The following is an 18,819-nucleotide window of genomic DNA, read 5'->3' on the forward strand; positions in this document are numbered from 1 at the left end:
TTTAAATAAGCACATATATTATGGAGATGGAAATTTTGCATGATTTTAAAGATTGAACATGGGAGCTCTAAGGAAGTTTCGGGTTTGCAGTGGGCTGCTTTGGGCTATGCTCTCGGACCTTGATAGGAAATGTAGACTTTCATATCTGCTATTAGGCAATACCTCAGAGTTATGACCCTACAAAGGGTGGTCAGTTCATCTGAGATTTTGAAATGCACAAGTGAGTCACCAGCTGTGTGAGGCAAGTTTCTTAACCCCTCTAAGCCTCAGTTCCTCATCTGGGGAACAACTGTACAATGAACTCTTTGAATTCTTGTAAGGATTTCGTACTTACAGAGCTCAGCACAGCTCCAGGCTCAATATATGCTAGCTACTATTATTCTTATAATTATTGCAGATATATTAGTTGAATATTTTGATTTGAAAACTACTATTCCTTGTAAGTTATGGAAGGAGCATAAAGGCATCTTTAAGATGTCATATACTATGGGTCTATGTATACTTCGCAAATTTTCTAGGAACACATAAAATATTTCCCAAGCAATAAAACGGGTCAATTTAAATAACTGTAACTTTTAGAGGTGCATGTAAGGCATGCTACTGTAAAAATAAGCCCAATCCTTATATTTCTAGTTGATTGATTTTGACAAAGATGCCAAGACAGTTCAATGGAGAAAGTATCTTTTAAACAAACGGTCTTAAGATAACTAAATATCCACATGAGAGACAATGAAGTTGGGCTCCTACCTCACACCACGCACAAATGAACTCAGAATGGGTCACAGACTAAATGTAGGGAATATAGTAAAAAATATTCTAAGAATTATGCATGGTGCCAGATGGGTACTAGACTTGTCGTGGTAATCACTTCATAAGGTTTATAAGTGTCTAGTCACTATGTTGTACACCTGAAACGAATATAATATTGTATGTCAAGTATAACTAAAAAATAAAGCCTGGCCAGTGTTGCTCAGTGGTTGAGCATCAACCTATGAACCAGGAAGTCTAGGTTCAATTCCTGGTCAGGGCACATGCCTGGGTTTTGGGTCCTATCCCTGGTGGGGGTGTGCAGGAAGCAGCCAGTCGATAATTCTCTCTCATTATTGATGTTTCTATCTATTTCCCTTTCCCCCCCCCCCTCTGAAATTAATAAAAAAAAATTAAAAAAACAAATTTAAATTTTTTTAAATAAATTTAAAGATAATATAGGAGTAAATCTTCATGGCCATGGCCAACACTTTCTTGCTTAAGACAGCTATAAAATAATAGAACAAACACAAGGTGGGGCAAAGATAGGTTTACAGTTCATATGGAAAATAATACAATAATTAATGAATAAAATACAAGAATAAATTCGGTTTCCTGTACTCACAACTGTAAACCTACTTTTGGCTCACCCTGAATATAGAATGAATATATATATATATGGTGGGTGTTCAGGACAAGTGTCCCCAAGATGTGCCACTTTGACATGCAGATTATTTTGAGCTGAAAACAATCAAGGCTCAGAAGACTCAAGAAGAAACTCTGGCCTTCCCTTCCTGCCTAAAAGAATTTAAGGTAAAGGAACTGCTCCAGGGAGGGAGGTATCATCAGAGATAACTACAGGTTAAGCTGAAGTCGGTATGGTAGACAGGGAGGAACCCAGCAAAACCCATTTGATCAAGACCCTCCCTGTGTCCCATTGTTTCAAGATGACCCAGCAAACTTTTTTTTTTTTACCTGAACATTAACTCTTTCTCATCCCCTTGTAATCTGCCTTACTTCACTTTGCAGTCCTAACCCCCCACCTCCCCATCCCAGGTCTGGAATGTCATATATATCTCATTTTGCCCGGCTATCTTTGGAATTTTCATGTGTACATGAATTCCCCAGGTGCACATATTAAAACCTGCTTTTCTCCTGTTAATCTGCCTTATATCACTTTTATAATTCTACCAGCCAGAAGAACCAAGAGGGAATGGAGAAATTTCCCCAGCCCCCATAATCTATATCAGTCTCTGTCTCTGCTTCCCGGCACGGAGCTCCTGAAACTCTTGTCATTTCCTGAGTGATAAAAACACTAGGAGCATCTTTTGTTCTACTGTTTGATCCTGGTTTCTGATACAGATCCTAAATCCTGTGGAATTTCTTGGGTGATAGGAGCGTCTTTTGTTCTAATGAGGCAATGCTTGGTGGGCCCCTGGATGGGGCTGGTCAGCAGAAAGAGCTAGTCATGATTAGACACTTGAAGTTTCGGTCTCACCCTCTACTGTCTAGGTAGGAGGGACTTGACTGGGAATTGAGTGAATGATTAATCATGCCTATGTGATGAAGCCGCCAAAAGAATATCCCCCAAGTATGGGCTTTGAAGAACTTCCAGGTTGGAGAACACATCCACACACCAGGAGCTGACACATCAAACTCTAGGAGGACAGAGTTCCTGGGCTCAGGCACCTTCCGGACCTTGCCCTCTGTATCTCTTTATCTGGCTGTTCATCTGTATCATTTATCATATCCGTTTATAATAAGCCAGAAAACATAAGTAAATATTTCTCTGAGCTACATGAGCTGCTCTAGAAAATTAACTGAACCCAAGAAGGAGATTAAGGGAACCTCCAATGTGCAGCCAGTTGGTCAGATGACCAGGTAACAACCTGGACTTGAGTCTCATGGGACTGACCCCTTGGCCAGTGGGATCTGACATTATCTTCAGGTAGACAGTGTCAGAATTGAGTTGAATTGTAGGACACCCAGCTGGTATCAGATAATTACTTGGTGTGAAAAAAACAACAACAACAACACACCCTACACATCTTGTTTCAGAAGTGTTGTGAGTAGTGTGAAAAAAAAACCCCCACAGTAGGAACCGTGAGCTTTTCTGACTCAACAATGAAAATACAAGTGACAAAAGAAAAAATAGATCACACCAAAATGTAAAACTTTTGTGCTACAAATGATACTATCAAGTAAATGAGAAGGCAGAATGAGAGAAAGTATTTGCAGATTGTATATCTGATAAGGCACTTGTATTCAAGATATATAAACAACTCTTACAGCTCAATGAAAAGACAACCAAATTTAAAAAGGGCCTAGCCCAGCAAACAGATCTTGAATGTAGACTTTATAATCAGTTTCCTTAGGGTAGGTTTCTAAAATATATATTTGAACATTGTATTGCTTTAGCTTGAGCATATTGGAGACCACTGGAAATTTGGATGGGAATGTAATTACCTGAGTTGAACCTTAATCAAAAGGGATGCTGGTCTAACTAGAAGGTACTATTGGATTTTTATTAAGTGCTGCTTCTAGGAATCAGCCTTTTGATTCCTCCCATAAGACAGGAAGGATGCTTTTCAATCAGCCCTCTTTTTCTGTTGGCCAAATGGTGCAGTGTTGACTCATGGCTAAGAGAGCAACTTCCTGAGTCAACAATACTATTCCTGTGATGCCTGAATTCTCTTTTCTGTTTTTGCTTTCCGACCAAGTATTGATTGAGGCGGGGTTCTGTGTAGCTTACAAGACACTAGTATTGTCAGGGTGTGATGTTAAAGCTCTGTCTTTATGGAGCTGAAAGTGCAGGAGGGCAAGCTGGTGGATTAAGGAACAGAAGCACTTGCCTTAAAGGGCCCAGAGGCTTAGCTCAAAACCTGTATGTCTAGAACCTTCATCTCAGTGACAAAATAAGTACTTGTCATTGTACATCACAAGGCTCTATATTTTAGACAAATAATCTTTTTTTAAGGTGATAAACTACTTCAAGATGTGTTTTTGACCACTCTGTATATCCAAAATAGTGTGTGTGTATATATGTGTATATATATGTGCATATATATGTATATATATAATATATATAATTAAATACTGTCTGCTAGTAATTGTAATATTTTGAAATGTACAGTGGAAAGGGAAAATTATTCTGAGTCAGAAAAGCAGCGTTCAAATCCTGGTTCTGCCAGTTAGATCTTGGGCAAGTCATGTAAACCTCTCTGTTCTTTGGTGCCCTGCTCTGTCAATAGACTAATAATTTTACCTGTCTTGTAGGACTGAACGGAGGATTCATTGAGCCAAGATTCACCAAAGTGCCTTCATAAAGTGAAAAGGGGCCTCACAGTCGTCTTTGTTTTGGGTGGACCTGTACATGTCTCCATTGAGACTGACATCTCTCTGTTTTTGTAGCTAGGCAGGGGTGAGTGTGAACACTCCGATCAGAGTTGCTGATTTGTTGGTCATTTGAGGGGCCTGTTGGTTGTTGGCAGATGGGAAGTGTTCAAAGCACCTTTCCCTGACTCATTTATAAGGAGGCTAGGAATTGGCATGGGTAAGGATATCTGATTGGTCATTCATTCATTCATTCATTCAAGAACTGTTAATTGAGAGCTATTCTGGTTTACTAGACTGATAAAAAGCTCTGTTCTCAGGAGCTTACATTCCACTGGGAGAAGAAGATGTGATAATCAATAAAACAAATAAATACATAATTTCAGTGGCAGCTACTCACCCTGGCTACATGCTCCCATCTGGTGTAACGACACTGTCGCATACACAAGTGTGAGGGTCTCAGGCTTCTCTCTTTCTCTGTTTCACGGGCCCAGAACTCAAGTTTTCACATGCTAGAACCTTTGCTGTCAACCTGGATCCCTGAGTTCTGTGGGAGTCAGGTGTGGCAGGTAAGTAGGAATTAATGTTTTAGTATAGCAACCATTGAAATTTCAGGTTTTATTTCTGATTACCACAGTATAACCTAAGCAAGGAGAACTAATGCAAGACTTACAATCACATCTTGTCTCTGTATTTGCTATTTTTGCCCCCCATTTTCTCATCTGTAAATGGGGTATTGCAGGGACTATCGGATATTTTTGTCTGCCTTGCACCCATTCCGCCAGGGCAATGCTTCTCCTCATCCTCTAATTCCAGGAGATTCTTGCTGGGCTGTCAATCCAGGGACTCACTTTCCCTTCCACAGGCCAGCCAGTTAGAGAGCCACATCCTCTGGACACACTGACTGGGCCACGGGGTGGGCAAGTGATCCAACAATGGCTAATTGGAGTCTACTTTTGGCTTGATGATGTAAGAGAGGATCTGTGTGCTATCACTTTCTCCACCCATAGATGAAAGTAGATACTGAGTGGAAAGTGGATAGAGAGAGCCACAGTTCTATCTAGCCATGGGCTTTTCTATGCATCTTCCAATCTCTCTCTCTCTCTCTCTCTCTCTCTCTCTCTCTCTCTCTCTCTCTCGGTAGTTTGAGGTGGGCTTTTGTCACTTGCAACTGAAGGAGTCCTGATCAATAGTACTACCTTGAGAGTTATGATAAGGGTTAAAACAAAACTGTATTAAAGTGCTTGCTACATTGCCAACACTCCAATCATGATTGCTATTATGAGTTTGGTGGCTAAGGGGCTCCCGCCATGAGCACATGATCTTGCTTATTCCTCGTTCTCAATCCTTTTGGTAACCGTTTTGATGAGCTCAGAAACTGTGACCACATGCCTTTGGGCTCCACAGCATTTATTCCACCTGGTTGCACACAGTTGCTGTGCCCTTTGCTGCGCTTGAGGGACATCATGCAAAGCAGCTACTTGCAAAACTTGATTGCACCTGCCATGGGGACACTGTCGACTGCTCGCTCAGGGGCCCACCTAGAAAGAAGCATTAAGAAATTTTGCTCAGACTTAAGTGGGGAGAAAAACTTGACTTCCTCCAAAGTGATACTTCTGTAACTTCTTTACCCTCATCATCAGAGAAGACTGAACTCATTCATCCTCCCATGGGATGGAGGCATAGCCCTGAGCACAGTTAGTACAACTTCTGATTTATGTGAAAAAACTCACATGATTTTAGTATTCTTCTCCAGTAGACATCCATGTTTATTTTTATGGATGTTGTAAATCCTGTGGCAGATCACTTTGACTGCCTCCAAGGTTGACATGAAATTTATGGCTCCTCTTTAATAATGACAGCCAAAGTATAGAGGCTACAACCTACATCCTTGTCTTGATCTTCTAATTGCTCTACAATTTCTCTGATACTGATTTTAGTATATTTATGGCTTTCTATTTTATGGTATATTTTCTTGTGAATTGTCTCAACTACTTTGTGGAAATAAATGGGTTATGAATAAATAAAAGCATTCATAGAAACATTAAAAAATTGACAAGCTTGAAATGATACCATATGAAAGACACAGAATGTGTACTGGGTTTCCTACTAACAGACATCTTACCCTCAACCTCAGCTGCATTCAACAACAATTGAGCAAAGAGAAGGTGTTCACAATTTTAACAGAAATGGCACCAAAAAAAGGCACAGCCGATATCTTATTATCCACAGAAAATCAAAAGTTCTAATTTGAAGGGAATACATTAATACTGATTTTGGAGGCTAGATGTTGGATCAGCACTTGAAAGAATGGGTCCATTTTCTTTCTCATCCTCCTCCATTGTTGTCTTCTTTTACCAAAGGCAATAAATAATAATATTTTTGCAAACAGAGGGTGCTAGTTATATTTTCAACCTCACACTTTAGGACAGAAACTGAGCAACAGCAATATTTTTTTCAATATCCAGAAATGAGTTAGCTGGTCTTTCAGAAACTTTTGAAAGCATTGAGAAACTCGGAAATGCAGAATGAGGGCTACAAATCTATGATCTGTTTACTTACTTGTCTCCCCTTCTGAACAACATTCTCCATGAGAAGTGAACCTTGTCTGCACAATTTCTTGTTGTATTCCCAGGAGCTACCATGGTATGTCCCACGGGAGGCACCCAGTAACCACTTGAGGAATGAATCATGACTAGCTCCCCTCTTCCTGTGAGAGGAACTTTGCTGTGAATTGAGGGGTAAGTCATTGCTGCCTCTGCTTCTTCTGCTACCATCTCTTCTTCACCAATTAAATTTGTTGTCATCACTTTAAGGCAGGACTTCTTAAAATGAGAAGGTCCTAGAACCCACTGAAAAAGTATGTAACACATACATCAGCACACTTTCAGAAATATTATCCTTGGGAGTTAGTGGGAATATTTCTGAATCTTTCTTTAAAATGGAGTTCTGAACTCAGGCTCTTTCTAACTCTCCTAATTTAACTTTTGAATAGGGTGTTATTCAGGGAAGAATACCCTAAGTGTCAAGTTTAAGACCCCTTGTTCTTTTATTTCAAATGCTTTGAATGACTTCTTTTTTTCCCTAGTTCCATTGCATCCAAGAATAATTTTTAAAGATTTTTGGCTTAACCAATAAAAATCAATATCTTTTTGTGTTGGTGAAGTTACCAATTGTGGGTCTCTTTGCTTGTGTGACTGTTCACACTGTGGTCCAAGTTCTCATTTCCTTTGAAAATCTGCCATGATGCTTGTGATAAAAACACAAAAAACCATGTGAAATAAAAAGTCTTCTTCAGTCTTAAGGAAAGGAAACTACAGTGTGTGAGGCTTCCAGATTTTCAAATGTGTGCTTACTTCTCTTTGAAAGCAAATTTGCAGATAAGGCGGTAAACTTTTATAATGGGGCTTAAAATTTTGCTCTGCAAGGGGATATTGGAGTCCGTCCATTCCACCCCATGGTATTCCTTGGCCAAAATCATGCTATTGTTGTCCCCTCCTCCTTCCATGGCTGGTAGCAGAGCTATGATATGATAGGCTCACACGGTTGACCTGTAGTAACTGCTCCATTATTTTTATTTATAGAAATGAGCAAGTTTGGTTTTAGCCCATTTTTTTTTGTACCACTCAATTCCTGAGGGGCTTCATACTCACCTGGTTGAGATAATACATCGCCGAGCTAATGATTACCTTAGTATAGCATTTCCAAAGTGCTTATTCTGTGGATTGTTAGTTAGTATTCTCTGAGAGGAAATAGTTGATGGTTCAATGAATTTTGAAAATGCTACACTGAACAGATGGGTCTGATTATTTCCTGCAAGACTTCTCAGAGCCTTTAATATACTGATGTACATTGATCGTGTGTCTCTAGGAGTGGGGTCAAGTACCTACATCGTAGTTTCAGAGCTTACTTGACATGGAACATTCTTGCATCTTTCCATGGTCCCAGCATCTGAGGATGCCTGGGGCCTAAGTTATGAGCCTTCCAAAGACATTTGCATTTTTTAATAAGGGTTTCAAATGTTATTTGTTGAACTCCTTATTTCTCAACCTTAGGATGTAAGATCTTAAGGGCAGGAAAAAACATCCTTCATCTCTGAGTCACCAGCCTGGTACCATGGTCATTTCCAAGGACAAATAGCACAAGACCCATCTGTGTTTGCTAAATGAGTAAACAAAACAGACCACAAGCCCCGTAAGACTTACTTTTGGACGTAGAATTTGAGCCATCAATGGAAACCACATTAACCTCCTGTTACTCTTCATGTTTTGATCATCTCACTACAGTTTGGGGACAAGACCTATCAAAAACTGATAAATATAATTATTAAGAAAAAATATTATATTACTACATCTTTTCTCCTTCACTCACTAAAGAAAAGCTGATACTAGCATCTTGCGAGGCAGAGTCAGGGTGTGGGAAAGCACAGCAGCAGAAGTAAAATGGGAACATTGCAGGGGAAAGGGCTGAGATTTAGAAGCGAAGGATGGGATTGGAGGGAAGGGGGGTGAGAGGAAGAGGAGAATCAGGAGAGTCTGGGGGAAGGACAGTTCTAGGTTGAGAGTAGAGAGTGGCAGAGGGAGAAATATTTGGGGGGAGGAAGGGAAGCAGCCACCTTTGTATGGATAACGAGGGTGACATAGATGGGAAGAAGGATTTTAAAGATAGTTTCTGTGTGACACATACCCACACCTGTACACTCTACGATGGAAGTTTCATGAAGGACAAAATAAAATCTGGAAATGTTTTCATATATTTTTATTTCCCTCTTGGACTTCCCTCTAGAGACTAGGCAATGGGAGAACCTGGACAATGGGGACATCGCCACTTGTGAAACAACTGTATGCAGTTTTCATGACCCATTCCCACCTTATATCCCCCAACTGTACAGGAAAACAGAAGAATGTGGTTGCCTTCATTAAAGCTTTTTTTTTTAGCTGATTTTTTTCATTATATGTACAAAATCATGAAAAGTAATGAAAAACTGTTTTATACTGTACATATATCTATCTGTCATAAAATAGATTTATGTGAAAGAGAAAGTATTGACAGTCCCTATGATTTTATTTTATTTATTTTAAATATAAATTTTTATTGATTTCAGAGAAGAAGGGAGAGGGAGAGAGAGAGAGAAACATCAATGATGAGAGAGAATCACTGATTGGCTGCTTCTTGCAGGCCCCACACTGGGGGATCAATCACCACCAGAAACCTCCTCTACTGGGGACAGCATTCTCTGGCACAGAATACCCTGCACTGCAGTGTACACTCACTAGACGTCAAGGAGAGGTTTTGTAAGATTCTAAGATTCGGAGTGATCTTAGGTTAACAAATTATTTTGGTGGCCTCCACTAAGCCACTTCTCCAGACACCACTGTCCTTGATCCAAATATGGCCACTGCATTTACTCAGGCAAGTATGAGTCCTCAAAACACTGAGATGCCAGGAAACTTTTCTCTGTGCTGGCAAAGTGGCTTCTAAGGGAATCTGTCCACTTCTATCATGGGCTACCTTAAGCTACCTAGGTAACCTCCTACCTAAATCTTTCACCTACTTCAGAAAACACATCTGGCTTCAGTCTTATTGCTATGAGTTAATCTGCTTAATGAAGCATTAGTAGGGGTTACTAGGCTCAGTAGAAGGAGGAAAATAAGGTGGGAAGCGTGGGGCACCAAGTTTAATTTGGTTCACCTAATATTTACTGAGCAATTGTTATGTGCCAAGAACTGAGGATCAATTACAAATAGTATGTGTCCTATCCTATAGAGAGGAAAAAGATAGAGAAGGGTAAGGTGGGTTGGGAGAGAGAAATTGAGATGGGATGAAAAAAGGGAGAGAGAAGGTGAAGAGACAGGGGGAGAAGAAGGTAAGGCAAAAAAAAGTAACAAGACAAGCATACAGAAAGGGAGACATAAGTCAAAGGCAGAGAACTTACGGAGGAAAGAAAGAAAATGGCAAGAGAAAGAGCAAAGAAGAAGAGAAGGAATGGTCAGAAATGACCCAAGAAAGGTCAAGACAAAGAGAATATTGGGGGTTGGGCTGTAGTTTTACATCTTCTAAAGAGGGTACCTTGTTCCATTTTTCTGTGTTTAGTTCCTATGAACAAACTGGGAGTAAACTGCTTTTAGAGTTACTAGGTGTGCAGACAGATTTAGAAGGTTTATACATTAAATTGTAAGCTAACTTAAAAGGATAATACAAGTTTTGATTTTGGAAACATTCTCTGGGGAAAAAACTCCCCCCAAAACTAGATTTGCAGTAAACATGTAATAAAAAAATGCATGGGTGTTTTCTTTTTCATGCGATTTATAAGTGCCTTTTCCTTTCTGGGAAAGAAGTGTCTCCAGTACAAGTTGAGGCAATTCATCATATTCAGAAAAGTCATAGTGGCTACAAGTACTCATTACAATGCCTCCTTAAGAGAGGGAGGGTAAAATGGTGATTTAGAGTAGGTCAAATGGTCTGCTGTTTATATCTGGTGCCTCATATTAATCAGTGTTGTGTGTGTTTTTTAATTAGAAAAAAGTTTGACATCTTTTAAATATGTGGTGAGAGTGGAGTGTATCCAGATGTTTGCTGAACTAGAGAATGGGCTGAGCCAAATGTATTGGGGGAAAATGGTTTCTAATCCCAGATCTCCTGAGCAGGTGCTATTTGCAGGTCAGTGTCTCTTTTGATAAACTACAGATGGCTTATCCTTGGTCACTCCCTGAGAGAGATGGAGATGGCGGCGCTGGGAACTGCCATCAATCATGCTATTACATGCCCTGAAGACTCTTGAGGGTGAGAGCAAATCGGTGGCCCAGGAACTGTTGTTCCATCTCTTTCAAGGGTGTTACCATATCTGGGGATGAAAATTGTGTGTTTTGCCCAGCTGTGCTCAACACTAAAGCATCCAATAGTAATAGCAATTGCACTGGTGGGATTTGGTGCTGGGGGAATTCTCTGCGCTGGGAGCTGGAGGGAGGCCACCAATTCATTGCACATATATTATTTCTCTAGGAAACACAGCATAATTGAGGACAATTTTCCACCATGAATTGCATCATTAGCTAACACAGGGAAAGTGAAATGCTGTTAACTTTTCTTTTTCTTCTTCAAAGCTGATGAGCTGAAGAAAATAGAAATAAAAAGTTTAATATAATTTTTTCCCAAGGATGCATGTTGAAAACCAGAATCAAAACACTTTTACACAGTAATAGAAATCCCACATTTTAATACATCACCATGCACATAAGGAATCAAGTAATGCGGATACAAAATAGTCAAATGTACAAAATGATAAAGCAGATTTTCAGGCCTGATAGAGATCATGCTCACAGATACAGGGGGGCAAACATCTGTACAGTTTCATTTCTACCAATTTAAAAAGAATCATGTCCCCCCAATTGTTTTTGAGGATAGCCCAAAACTAAAGGGAACATTATAAGAAAATATAAAGGAGACCCAAAGGGAATTGGCAAGTTGATAGCTGCTTACTAGTAAGATATGGAAATTGGTGGTTCAAAATTGTGGTGCACAATAATTCTATGTTTAGAGAAAACATTTCTAAACATTGTATGTCCTGGAAATCCAGGGAACAAAAATGAACATCCAGCAGAAAAGGCACTCTTATTTCACCACCTAACGTGTTTGTGTTCACCTAAGTCCAGCCTGGGGTTTTTTTCAGGGTGCATAGAAGAAAAAATCACAGTTGTGGGCGATGAATAAAGAAAATACTTATTCAATTAACCACTCTTAGGGGACTAAGAGAATTCAGACTGCTGGCTTAACTACTCACGTAAGGAAGCTTGAGAAATGTCTACCATTTACGTAGGCTTTGTGTTATGAAATGTGCTTGTATAATCATGTTTGTCAGTGTTTGTAAAAGAGTAAACCAGTTTTTTTTTAATTTGATTTCTCTCCCCGCAACCCATACACTATTGAGAGCACTGGTCTTATCTTCATTTCACATTGATTTTCTTCTTTCTTTCCTAGAACAGTTGCTAGTACACTATAGCTCCTCAAGAAGTTTGATATGGCTGTGCTTCCTGTGACCATCAATTTGTCAATTTCACCCTTGCCTTGGTCTTCTCAGACCCTGAGATCAGCCATCTGCTGGCACTAAGCCAAGTCCAAGGCTCTCTCCCTTGGCTAAGTAATACTGCTCTAACCCTTTGGGAAGTGGAGAAGTGGAGCTAAATGAATGCCTTGGCTGTGGGCTCTGTAGACCAGCCCCCAAATATTGGAAGAAGCATGTGTGGGCAAAACTGTGATTGTTACTTTGTTATCATTCTTTCTTTTATTTTTTTAAATCCCCAAATGGAGCCTTAGTAATAATAGCTATGAGGAGAAGGCAGAAAGTAAAGGGAAAGGCTCACTGACTAAAGCCTGTAGCCTGGTCACCATGAGAATTACAGAGATACTGGTGGTATGGGACAGCTTCTCTGAGCTCATCTTAGCCTGCAAACAACCCTGTCTGCTAAGGAAGGGCAGCTGGCATCCCAAGGCGATGGGCAATTTCTACGAATTCGTGTATTCCTCCTCTTTATCAGAGCAGTGCAGTGTCCACAAAGTCCCAAGAATAACTCAAGTATATAAACCACAACAGATCAATATTTCCTTTTCTCAGGTACTTTTGATGGCGAATATGTAATTTTGTAACGATATTGATCTTTTCTAAAATTTCGTGTGCAGCTGTTTCATTTAGTGCCTAAAATATTAAATAGTTAGATTAACTGGAGCTACAGTAGTATGATTCAGTGACACAAGAGTTTTGGTGGAATTAGTTTCAAAACACTTATGCTGGCTTGGCTTTTCCGCAGATGAGTTGCTTCTGTGCCCACCATGACCGAGACTTAACAGGGTCAAATCATGAGCATGGCATTATTCGGCTCTGCCATGTGAGCTCCTTGCACTGGCTCAACCATGGTCTCCTCAACTATGGCCACATAAGGATAGCATTTTTCTATTGGTGGAGGAATGGTAGTGGCAGAGAGATCATTCAACTTGCCTAAGTAAAAGGTTGAACAAGTGGAACCCCAACTACCCCCAGTTGGGGCCAACACTCACTGAAGGGGCTACAGCTTCTCTTTCTGATGATTGGAGGTGGGAGGTGAATTACAATGAAAAAAGACAAAAAGTGCCAGTGTTCAAACATGAATATCCCTTCCTCCACATCTATAAAGAGGAGTCTTTTGATGTGAACCTGGTATTGCCTTCAAAACCTCTGCAGCTGGTGTGAGGGGAAACCTATTCTTGGTCTTCTCTTGAATGCCCTGTGTGGGAACTAGGCATGGGAATTGTCCAAAGCAGCCACAGAGTGAGCATGCTGCTCCCAGTGCAAACACAAATGCAGTTGATTGTGGTTAAAAAAGTACTGGAAATACATATAAAGAATGAGAATTGATTTAGGGATCATACAATCAAGGACCATGACCATACTCAATCCAAATCATATTTTTGAAATGATCTTGGAGAGTTTACTTAGAGCAGTGGTTCTCAACCTTCCTAATGCCACGACCCTTTAATACAGTCCCTCATGTTGTGGTGACCCCCAACCCTAAAATTATTTTCATTGCTACTTCATAACTGTAATTTTGCTGCTGTTATGAATCGTAATGTAAATATTTGATATGCAGGATGTATTTTCATTGTTACAAATTGAACATAATTAAAGCATAGTGATTAATCACAAAAACAATATGTAATTATATATGTGTTTTCCGATGGTCTTAGGCGACCCCTGTGAAAGGGTCATTCGACCCCCAAAGGGGTCTCGACCCACAGGTTGAGAAACGCTGACTTAGAGCTTCAGAAGGTGTCTTCATGGCATTTGTGCTATTTAGAGAGAGGTGAGGCTAACCTCTGGGGAGATGGAAGATCACCGTCAGTGTGTGGAATGGGACAGGAGCGACCAGAAGATGCTCAAGGCATTTAATAGCAAGCTTTCTTTCCTTTAAGGTTATATCACAAAATCAGTTCCCCCACCCCGAGAGAAGTAATGATCTCATAAGAATCTCTCGTTTTGCAATTTTTAAATATTTTAATTGATTTTTAGAGCGAGAGGAAGGGAGAAGGATAGATAGAAACACTGATTGGCTGCCTCCTGCACGCCCCCTACTAGGGATTGAGCCCACAACCCAGGTATGTGCCCTGACTGGGAATCGAGCCAGTGACCTCTTGGTTCAATGGATCAACACTCAACCACTGAGCCACACAGGCTGGGCTCGTTTTGCAATTTTTTAAAGGGTAAAGCATTTGAATACATTTTTATAGAATTTGGGTGGTGGTGGTGGTGGGGGTAATTAAATACAGGACACAAAACAGATCCGTGTGCTCACGAACATCAACCCAGCTTAGAGTTCCACATGTGGTAGCTGTGTGTGTGTGCTAATGTGGCGAAGCCACAGGAAAGCAGCCCTTTTATTTCCTTCTAATCCAAATGATATATATTAGGAGGATAGACACAGTGGAAGAAGGCAAGAGGAGAATTTCCAATGTTCTAATGTTTTAGGTATAGATCTCCAACTTTGCATTAATTTAACCATCTCCTCATCACTCCTATTTCTCTCATTCTGCACGTTAGGCAAAAAGGCCTGCGTTAAAGAGCCCTTCTAAGCCTTCTGTAAATGTTTAAAGTTTGGAACACAACAACAAAACAAGCAATTAAACAAATGAAATGCCTGAACCACTGGCTCCAGTAAAAAGAAGGTTGTGTAATCAGAAATAATGTCTAACTACCCCAAACACTTAATATTATGTCAACCAGTCAACTGCAATTCAATGCAAATCATATGGTTCCTTTGAAATTTTATTATTAGGTGTATGTTGCTGGTCACTTCTGGTGCTTGATGGAATTGGGGAAAGGAAGCCCTGAAGTAAGAATGCTTGAAGTGCGTCAAGATTTTAAAATAACCCTACATGGCGAATGAAACTCCAGACTGACCAAAGCAAGTCATTTCCCAGTCTTTGTGCCGTTGGGCAGGGGGTCTAAAACTGGAACAATACTCAATGGCACTTCCCCTTTCCAATTGTTACAGGTGAATTTCACCCTAAAAATTTCAGACCTCAGAAGCAGTGCTTGCCCTCAGCCCAGCTCTTTCCCTGCGGAGCCAAGCTGATGGCCCAAAGAAAACCAGCAAGGAGACCATCCCTCTAGCCACCTTCCCAAATGAGAATCTGCAAGGAAGTATCTAGTTTGCTCTTTCTGTGGCAGAACCTCCCTGTGCACTTGGCCAGCTTTTCCTTAGGCTTCCCACAGGTGGTCAGCTTTCTAAAGCATGCTCCCTGTCTCCCCACTAGAGTAAGTCACCAGAGCAACATAATGGAAACGTGATTCTCTTTGATCTTGAAGTTAAGCAGTGGTGCCAGAAATCATACACACTGATAAAGCAGAATTACTAAGATAGTTTTCTGGCTACAGGGTTAGATGCAGATCTAAGGAGACTAAGGGGCAGTGCTTGTCTTTGAAATAGAGTCGTCCCCCCCCCCCCACACACACCTGTCCCCTAAGCCAATGCAGCTTCTGGTCTGTCCTCTTCCATGATCTCATGGCCTCTTTTTTTCTTTATTGATTTTTTTTTTTAGTGAGAGAGGAAGGGAGAGGGAAGACAGAGAGAAACATCAATGTGGGAGTGAAACACTGATCAGCTGTTTCCTGTACATCTTCTACCAGGGATTGTGTCTGAAATCGGGGCATGTGCCCTGACCGGGAATCCAACTGGCAACCTCTTGGTGCATGGAATGATGCCCAAACAACCGAGCAACACTGTCCAGGGAGGAGGCCTCTTTTTAATTAGTAGCAATGACCAGCCATCCCCCAAAGATGAGAAGATATGTCCCACTGGGGTTTGGGCAGCAAGATTTCACCAAAATCAAGCTTAAGAAGGAATTACTAGTCAGTACTGGGCCAGGGAGTGGGGGTGGAGGGATGACTATGTTTTTCTGTTTGAGTTCTTTATAGAATACTTGAAATCTACCCACAGAACACTGTCAAAAGTAGAAATTAAAACAAAATCACAAAACAAAGCAAAAAAGTGGGGTGGAGGGAACTGTGGGAAAGGTGGATAAAAACAGCCTTTAGTGCATCAAGGAATATATGTCATTTTCAAAGATTAGATGTTCAAAAAGAGACTATGGCAGCTTTGAGTCTAGTTGTCAAGTAACAAAATTGCCCTAAAGAATGTAGAGAAAAACACCACAAAGAATGGAGCTACTAATGCTCTGGGAAGAGGAGGTTTTGGTGAAACTAAAGTGCTGGGGGGTCTCAAAAATCTTTCTTCCTTGAGACTTCTAGTGTTCCTACCCAAAATCAACTGGGTGACGTTTGCAGACAAAGCACATTGGCAAGTAATGAGGGGGTAAATCCATCTGAGTTTATCCTGAGTTTATATTCTCACGAATTTATTCCTTTTCTTCTTGAACGTTAAAAATAGCAGAATTCCCTCAGAACTAAGGTCTCTGAGTCTTTGTGTGAGCAACTTCGAAGTGTTTCTGCAGAGACCTGTGTGCTGTTTACCCATATTTTGGAGGTAGCATCAGGTGTGTGGTAACACACCTCACAGAGCCTGAGCAGGATTTGAAGATGAGAAGATGCATCGTTACCCACAAAGAAAGCTCTTGGGGTCTCTACCCTGCTAGGTCTGTCATAAACTACCGAAGTGATTGCTTTTCACCCTAGCAGAACCTGGATGTTCTGCATATTTAAATTCAGTTCTGGAGTTGGAAAAAGCTAATCTCCATGGCACCCAGGGGAGTCTGGTAATTATTTATTTCTGTTCATTCCTAAGAGTGCTTTTCCTGTACACTGTGGGTGTCAGCCTTTTCATAAAAGGTGTAGCACAGGTTTAAGGAAAAGTTAGAAGTCAACAGTTTACAATTCTTGGAGTTTGGGACAGCAACATATTTATCCCACACCTTCCTACTAAACAAAACTCACCCCAGCCATTTCTGACCTTCTGGAGGTCGGATTCCCCATATGCATCTTAGGAAGAAGGTATAGCACAGCAGAAAGGAACTGTGGGAAACTGCATCAACACGTAACAAAGAATCTTGGGCCCCAGGAATGGCATCATTGCTCCATTTAGCTGGCTCAGCTCGTGACAACTCAGATTTGATGCTCCCATGTTTTCAAAAGCATCCCCCGAAGTGATTTCAAACAGAGGTGGACAGTTTGGTAAGCAGTTGTAGTTCATCTGCAAATATGTGGTACTTGCCAGGAATTAAGGCATTTTTAGAGAAGCCATCTTCAACTGGGCTCTTTCATTGTCTTCTTAGTCTTTCTCAGCTCCAACTTCACCCACCACCATTTTCCAGCACTCTTTTAACTAAAAAAAAAAAGCTAGGAAACTCAACTTATTTAATTGCTCAGAATGTATTTCACAAAAGCCAGAGTAAGGATGAAGATGAACCATCGTCATTTTATGAACATCTGCAACATCAAGCGTGTCTGACTTTCCATGGGTGTTAGCGGTGGTCTCTGAATGTCCTGGTTAAACCAATCAATTCCCAGCCACGCTCTCTCAGCATCTTGCAGTAGTTCTTTTGGATGCATCAGGTCCAATTCTGTGTCCCCAGGACCAATTATGGAATTGGAGTTTCAGAGAATACAGCAAAGGAGGTTTTCGTGTCTCTGTAAAGGATGGCAATATAGGTGACCAGGATAGACATCAAAGAAACCAATGGAGAGCTGCTCTAGGAAGCTCTTCCCAGCTATATCTGGGCCCTGGGAGAGTTGGCTATGCATGAAGGGTGCCAATATGTGGCTCAATGCCGTCCACCACCCCTTCCTCCTCTGCCCCCTTTTCCAGGCATTTTCCCAGCTTACTCTGGCAGGGGGTGAATGCTGTCCCAGCTCTGTTGTCATTATGAAAAAGATGGGGTGGGGACAGTGTTCAGGAGAAGGAGCTCTTTCAAAAGGTGGAGAGACTCTGCCTTGTACACTGTTGCTGCCCCAAAACAATGTTTGGCACATAGTAGGTGCTCAGCAAATACTTGCTGAATAAAGGGAGGAATGAAAGGAGGAAACCCTGCTCTTGGAATTGAAACCGAGGAGGCGAGTGGAGATTGGCATGCTATGTCCAGAGGAGTTGGCAGCAGGGTTTGTAAAGAATTGTGGTCTGCTGGGGGGCCTGATGGTGCTGTTGCTAACATGTTGGAGGGTCAGATCTTGGGGGTATCTGAAACTCCTCTGAGTTCCCTCTTGGAAGTCCCCTTCTTTGGCACCACAACCTGACAGGTGAGTCACCCTATTGGGTGATTCACCCCAATCACCTTTGAACCTCTCTGCTCTTCCCTGTCAGGTTTCCAAATCTCAGTGTAAGCCCTTTTTTCAGTGGGCTATGGTTTCCTGAGACCCCAGGGGAAGCAAAATGCAGGAGAGGGTGTCTGGTGACCCCCTAAAAGGCACAGCTTGCTTGTGCTGGAAGGGTCCCAGAATTGTTCCATGTATTTATAGCAAATTATTCCATGCCTGTCAGTGCCAGGCTGAGACCATGGGCACACAGAACATGCTTTGCTGAGTTTTTGATTCAGCCAAATTTATATTTTCAGGGGAAAAATGCTAAAACATTCTGTAGGGTCAGTTCATTGGACAATTTTCTAATGCTTAAACATAAGCAATAACTGGATTGACCTTTTCCCCAGGACTGTGCTTTGTTGTAAGAAGTAAAACAAACAAACAAAAAACTAGTTGTGGGTATAATCCCAGAAAGAATTAACAGGGACTAGCAGGTTCTCTATTGAGGAGAAAACCTCATG

The sequence above is a fragment of the Myotis lucifugus genome, unplaced genomic scaffold, assembly GCF_000147115.1.
Source record: "Myotis lucifugus unplaced genomic scaffold, Myoluc2.0 scaffold_17, whole genome shotgun sequence".
Taxonomy (NCBI): domain Eukaryota; kingdom Metazoa; phylum Chordata; class Mammalia; order Chiroptera; family Vespertilionidae; genus Myotis; species Myotis lucifugus.